Source organism: Monodon monoceros, unplaced genomic scaffold (assembly GCF_005190385.1).
Source record: "Monodon monoceros isolate NGI ecotype Baffin Bay Population unplaced genomic scaffold, NGI_Narwhal_1 Super_Scaffold_16, whole genome shotgun sequence".
Classification (NCBI taxonomy): domain Eukaryota; kingdom Metazoa; phylum Chordata; class Mammalia; order Artiodactyla; family Monodontidae; genus Monodon; species Monodon monoceros.
The window spans coordinates 66,787,729-66,794,294 of NW_021703772.1; the positions used below are offsets into that span (position 1 = coordinate 66,787,729).

General features: G+C 38.9%; 1 pseudogene; it reads right to left on the reverse strand.

Moving 5' to 3' along the window:
• Nucleotides 1–5,154: 5,154 nt before the first annotated feature.
• Nucleotides 5,155–5,357, reverse strand: LOC114896447 (annotated as a pseudogene).
• Nucleotides 5,358–6,566: the final 1,209 nt, after the last annotated feature.

Sequence of the window (6,566 nt, forward strand, 5' to 3'; positions counted from 1 at the left end):
CTACAAACCTGGTTTGGAACCTACAGGCATTCAGGGAAGATTGCATGAGCTTCATAGCTCTTATGAGAAGGAAGAAAATATACCAGTTCCTCAAAAGTACAGCAAGTTTTCCTAGGACTAAACTCAATAAAATGTCTTACTTGGAAAAAAAATCTTATTTGGAACATGAGTAAAATTGGGTTATACTCATAATAACATCATGCTGATACAGAATTCATGTGGCTATCTTTATAGGACATTTCAATAGTCATTTTCTAATATTTGCTCATTGAAAATGAAGATTATGAATAAATTTAGCTTTGGAATTTTTATTATATTATTCACTTATAGCAATATGCTAAATGTCTCATTTAAAAAAAAAAAAGGCACATACAGATTTAATCTGTCCTTCACTCCTAACACCTATACCTGATTCTGGTCCTTACCAACTCACACCCAGACTAATGCCACAGCCTCTTACCTGAGCATTCTGCCTTCAGGCTCTCCTCCCTTCAAGATGATTTGTGTATCACTCCAAGAATCATCTTATTAAACTGATGCTTTGATAACACCAAATGCTTGCTCAGAAGCTTTTCATGAATCTCTTGTGCTTATAGGATAAAGTACAAACTCCGTGGCCTGTATTCAAACTTTTTATAGAATGGCCTCAACATATCTCGCCTCACCTCCCATGACTGCAGGAAGGAACCCTTTTTTCTGACATAACTAAAGCATTGTTTTACACTAAAATTGCTTTCTGCCCCTTTTGCCATTGCCCTTGAATTCTTGCCATCCTCTCATCTGAAGTATCCAAACCTTCCTTTCCCACCCTCATCAAATTCTATCAGTCCTCCAATCTTCTCCCTGTGCCATCCCCGACAACTCTAGCTGCAGGTTAATTTTCCTCCTTTGGAATTCTGTAATTCTTATGTTATATGAAGAAACCATGTCCTGCCAACCAGACTAAAAGTTCCTTGAGGACAGTGTGTTTTAAAGCCTCTTTTTACTCTTAATAGTCCATGGCATGGTACCTTGAATGTACTAAACACTTAAGTATTTGAAGTGAGATTGGTAGTATAGAAGGGAAAATGGCTGATTGTACCTATAGCCATACATATTCTTGTAATAGGATTTTTCCATCTATAATGATTGTCATTCAGTAAAGTAGCAAGTTAATGTGATACAGTCATTCATCCAACAAGGTGGTTTAGGTAATTGAGTTTCTCGTTTTGCTTTATTAAGCATCGACCCTTCAGGGAATTTATTTAGAATATTCTTTTTTTTTTACATATAAGCACATACGTTTATTATTAATTTTAATAATATTAAAGACACATAATTTACAAATAATAATAGAGTATTCAGTACTGTATCATAAGTTCTTTATAGCCAGTTGAATATTACAGGGTGCTTTGGCTGATTGATGCTGAACTCTCATATCTGTAAGCAACCTATGATTGTAGGTCAACCATGATTTGACAAATGGAGTTCCATTCCAATTCACTCATTTCCCAATAAATGTATTGTCACTAAATCTGAAATGTGATCTACTATTAATCTATTTTTATCCTCATATAAACTATACTCATTAAATTGAAATTTCTTTCAATTTTAGCACTACATTATTTCAGAACCTCATCACCTGTCAGTGAAGTGAGTGACTATTGTGTTGAATTGCATAATAGTTTTCAAATACTGGAAGAATATTTCCTTAATGTTCTGTGCTATTCATAATGTGATGGCCACAGACACACCACACTTTTAGTTTAATCTGCATTTTTTACATTTTTCTCAATTATTTTCTTAAGTTTAGACTATTTGGAATATTCTTAAAAGGTCTCTTCAAGTGCATACCAATCAGCACATAGTTTTTCACTTGTTTTGACTGCTAAATAAAAATTTACTTGTCTCTTTTTTTTTTTTTTTTTTTAAATGCGGTTCGCAGACCTCTCACCGCTGTGGCCTCTCCCGTGCGTTGCGGAGCACAGGCCCCGGACGCGCAGGCTCAGCGGCCATAGCTGATGAGCCCAGCCGCTCGGCGGCATGTGGGATCCTCCCGCACCAGGGTACGAACCCGTGTCCCCTGCATCGGCAGGCGGACTCTCAACCACTGCACCACTAGGGAAGCCCTCATCTCTTTTGTAATTACAAGTTCTTTGAGACCTAAGACCATGTCGTATTTAGTTTTATTTTTTGCCAGTGTGTGCTTATATATCTTAGTAATTTGAGATGCTTGGATAAACATTTAATGACTTGAATTTACCTAATTCCGATGTATTTAACTAAAATTTATAATTTACCAGGAAAACTTACCTTAATTCCTTCATTTAATATTATTCCTAAAGAAATAGTCAAAACCTTAAAGCAAAATGTGTTTATGGTTCAGATACAATTATCACCTTGTTTAATCTCATCTGACAGCTCAGTAATTTGACAGAGCACAAAAAAGAAGAGGTGGTTTAGGAACATGCAGGCAACAATTTAAGAAAAACACCCCAGACAACAAATGAGTTTGCAGTTTAAAATTTGAAAGACTGAAAACTTTTATTTCCAAGGCACAGTGTATTATCTTTTAATTTTGTGTTGCCGGAGGACAACAAGGCCAGTTCCAGAAAAATAAATCCAGTCCAGGCTTCTTAACAGTCACGTCTCTCTCAGAACAGTATTGTTCTTTAAATCTTTAGGTTCTGGGAGAAAAAAATAGTAAAGCGTCTTCTAAGACAGAAGAAAAATTATTGTACCCCAGAATGGCAGCCTTTAGGTGACTTCTGACTTTTCCTACACCACTTTGCATTCTTATAAAGTCCTAAAAAGAATTTTCTAAGTTATACCGTTTTTTTTGTTTTTGTTTTTGTTTTTTACATCTTTATTGGAGTATAATTGCTTTACAATGGTGTGTTAGTTTCTGCTTTATAACAAAGTGAATCAGTTATACATATACATATGTTCCCATATTTCTTCCCTCTTGCGTCTCCCTCCCTCCCACCCTCCCTATCCCACCCCTCCAGGCGGTCACAAATCTAGAAACAATAAATGCTGGAGAGGGTGTGGAGAAAAGGGAGCCATCTTGCACTGCTGGTGGGAATGTGAATTTGTACAGCCACTATGGAGAACAGTATGCAGTTTCCTTAAAAAACTACAAATAGAACTACCATATAACCCAGCAATCCCACTAAGTTATACCTTTTAACTGTTGTTTCTCCACGTGCAAGACATAGACAAACTGGAAGTTGAGTGATACGACCTTGGGTTTTACGTGCTTTATGTTTCAAAGCATTTCAAAATGAATTTAGATTTGTTTAAAAAGCTGTAAGAATAGACAGGGAAGGAAATCAACATTAAATATTTAGAAAAATAGGGCTTAGAAAAACTTTGGGTTTTGTAGAAGTGGCTAGTTGATTGCACAAACACAGCGGGAGATTCTCCCTATTCTAGAAGACAATCTGACCCTTCAAAATAGACATTTTAAACAAGAGATTAAGAAATTTTAAAATATTAGCTTGAGGTAGAAATTTGCCTCGGAAACAAATGATTTTAAATGTGTAACCTAAATGCCAGCTGAGGACTCCTCGCCCCCAAGTGAATTGGTTAAACTTGATCTTAAACCCCATTCCACACTCAGGAGCCTACTCCATAATTCTGGTAAATTAGCCTGGTTTACATTCTCACGCTTCTCTATGCCACCATAAAGCAGGGTTCTTTTGCGCTGTACCTGAAAAACTCCACGATACTCCAGATGCAAAACACACAATGCCTGCATCATTTTCCATAAAAATCTATTCACATCATGCATTGTGTATCTTTTGTGTTGTTGTTGTACCTTTTGAAGATTTAGAATGCTTAGGAGGAAGGGTCACACCCTGGGGCACGGTCTTCGACCAGTCTTTAGGCTTCACCTCCTAAACATCTCTACTCTTCATTTTTCATCTCCTTCAGATTAACAAGCAAATATTTCCCTGTGACTTTCTCAGCGAGGTCCCAGAACCTCCGGGCCTCTAGAAGACCCCTATTCCACTTTACCCCATACCTTGTCATTGTATTTTTTTGGCACAAATGCCATTCTGTTCCTAAGAAGAATTCAGGTGGAAGCTGTCAGCACATCCATATTTTTCCATTTCCTGACATATAGGTACTCTGTCATTTATATTCTGAATTGCACTTCTGGACTTCACTCTCCTTAAAAAGAGAAACAAGGGACTTCCCTGACGGTCTAGTAGTTAAGACTCAGGGTGCCCAATGCAGGGGACACGGGTTCTGTCCCTGGTCAGGGAACTAAGATCCCGCATGCTGCATGGCGTGGCTAAAAAAAAAAAAAGAGAAACAAGAAGACTTCTGCTTGCATAAAGTTAAAACTCAGTTCATGGCGTTAAATAGCGGTTCCATCCAAATGGGTAACACAAGGTTGACCAGCTCCCACTGTGGTTTCCCAACACAGTGAACCCTCATGGCTTAAAGCTGTGCTCCCACAAGCCCCTCTTGTGTATCTCCAGCCATTGTAGTTTCTCCCCTCAACATCTGTACTATTCTCCAAACAACCGCTGTGTGTCTGCCTACTTCCTTTGCACGCCAGATAAAACTGGCCTTTCAGAATTAGATTTTACTGCAGGCCCAGCTGTAGTAGGTGGGTATTCATCTGCTTCATGAGTGAGGAGAATATGAAAAGTCCCTCTACTCATTTTCTCAAATATCTTGTGTAAATGATGCCATGGTATCTGACATATTGTTGATTGCTCTGCATTATTTAAAATAGAGACATCCCTTAACACGGGGGCATTAATTAGGGGATCCAGATTGACAATTAGAGAGTGTAACTCTAAGAGGATGAGAATGCTGCCTCCCCACTTCTCTCCGTCTCCCTAAATTCTAGTAGCACTTAAGATTTTGCCCAAATGCCTCCTCCTCTGAAAGTTCCCCCCAGCCATTTCCAGCAGACCATAACTTTTCTTTTCTTTTTTTTTAAAATAATGAATGTGGGGAATTCCCTGGCAGTCCAGTGGTTAAGACTCAGCAGTTTCACTGCTGTGGGCCTGGGTTCGATCCCTTTTCGGGGAACTAAGATCCCACAAGCTGCATGGCACGGCCAAAAAAATAAATCCATAAATAAAATAAAGTAATGAGTTTTTATTTCTCTCATAATTTAAAAAATGTAAACATTCTGTAATTCAGCCACAGCCTTTATTTCCAGATGACTTCTTCATTGGGCCTCAGTTCCTTTTAAATAACAGACCCTTGTTCCAGAAGCCAGTTAGCTTTTCATCATGTTTTCTGTCTAGACAACATCCAAAGACAAATCCCAAAGGGGCAAGTATATGTACCCAGTAGTCACACACAGTCTGAAGTAAGTTCATCATGAACGCTGGGGCCTTGGTGCCAACAACAACCCCACGACCAAGGGCAGTGGTAAGCCCAGCCACCAGCCAGACCATGACTTTTCTTCTGCAAGACAACGGGTATATGTCTGACAATTAATAGAAGGAACAATCTAGTGTAAATAAGAACTTTCTAACAATTAGAGGCAACGGATGTCAGCATGGGCTACCCTGGAACTTAGTGAGCCTTCTGGGCCTGGAACAACTTAGAAGCTGGACAGACAATTGCCCACAGCGTGGTAGGGGAAGTTCACGTGCTGGATAAAAATTGAACTTGATCTTTAAGGTCTCCCCAAATGCTGAGCTTCTAGGTACAGCTTTGTGTCCTCTAATAAAATAAAATAGAGCTGTTATGGAATTCCTTCATCCCTTATTTTTGCACACCTTTTTTTTCTAAATAAATATTAAACAGCTTAAAACCAGTGGTCCTTCATATTTTTTTCAGTGCTTAGACTGCCTTGCACAGAATTAGTGATCAGAAAAATTTATGGATTGAACCATGAAAGCTGGTTTTGAAGGGAGGTTAAGAAAGGGAAGGGAAAACAACCTTGAGAGAATAAAGCAGATATGAAGCAACATCACCAAGCACCAAACGTCTAGGGATTAGGTCCCACTGAAGAATAAGAGCTCACAGGGAGTTTGAGGGATCCTTCAACAGCTTCCTTTGTTCTACCATCGGGTCTGCACAGGAGTTATTGCTGCCATTGCTGACCAGCATGTGAGACCAGTTCTCATTCTCTTCTTGTCATCATTCCTGATTTTCTACTTACGGGAAAGATATTTGCAGGAGACACTAAAAGAACTGTTTAATAATTGTGTCAAATAGATCCATAAATTCTTTAATTTCCCTCTTTGATTGGAGGAAATTCTCTAAAAGCAGAATAGAACCCAATTACAGACAAGATAAAGACAAATGCATCAAACCCATGATTGGGTTCACAAATGTGCAGCATCTATTGGTGATTAAGAGCTGGGAGGTGGTTATACTGCCTTACCCTGAAAAGTAGGGTCTGTGGACCAGCAGCACTGGTATCGCCCTGGGAGCTCTTTAAAAATGCAGAATCTCAGGCTCCACCCCAAACCTAATGAACCAGAATCTGCGTTATAACAAGAGCCCCAAGTTGTTCCTGTTCAAGTTTGAAAAGCACCAGTGTGCAGGTGGCCATGTCCTTTGGGAAGGAGGCTTATCAGAATCAGCTAGGAATCTTAGTTGAATAG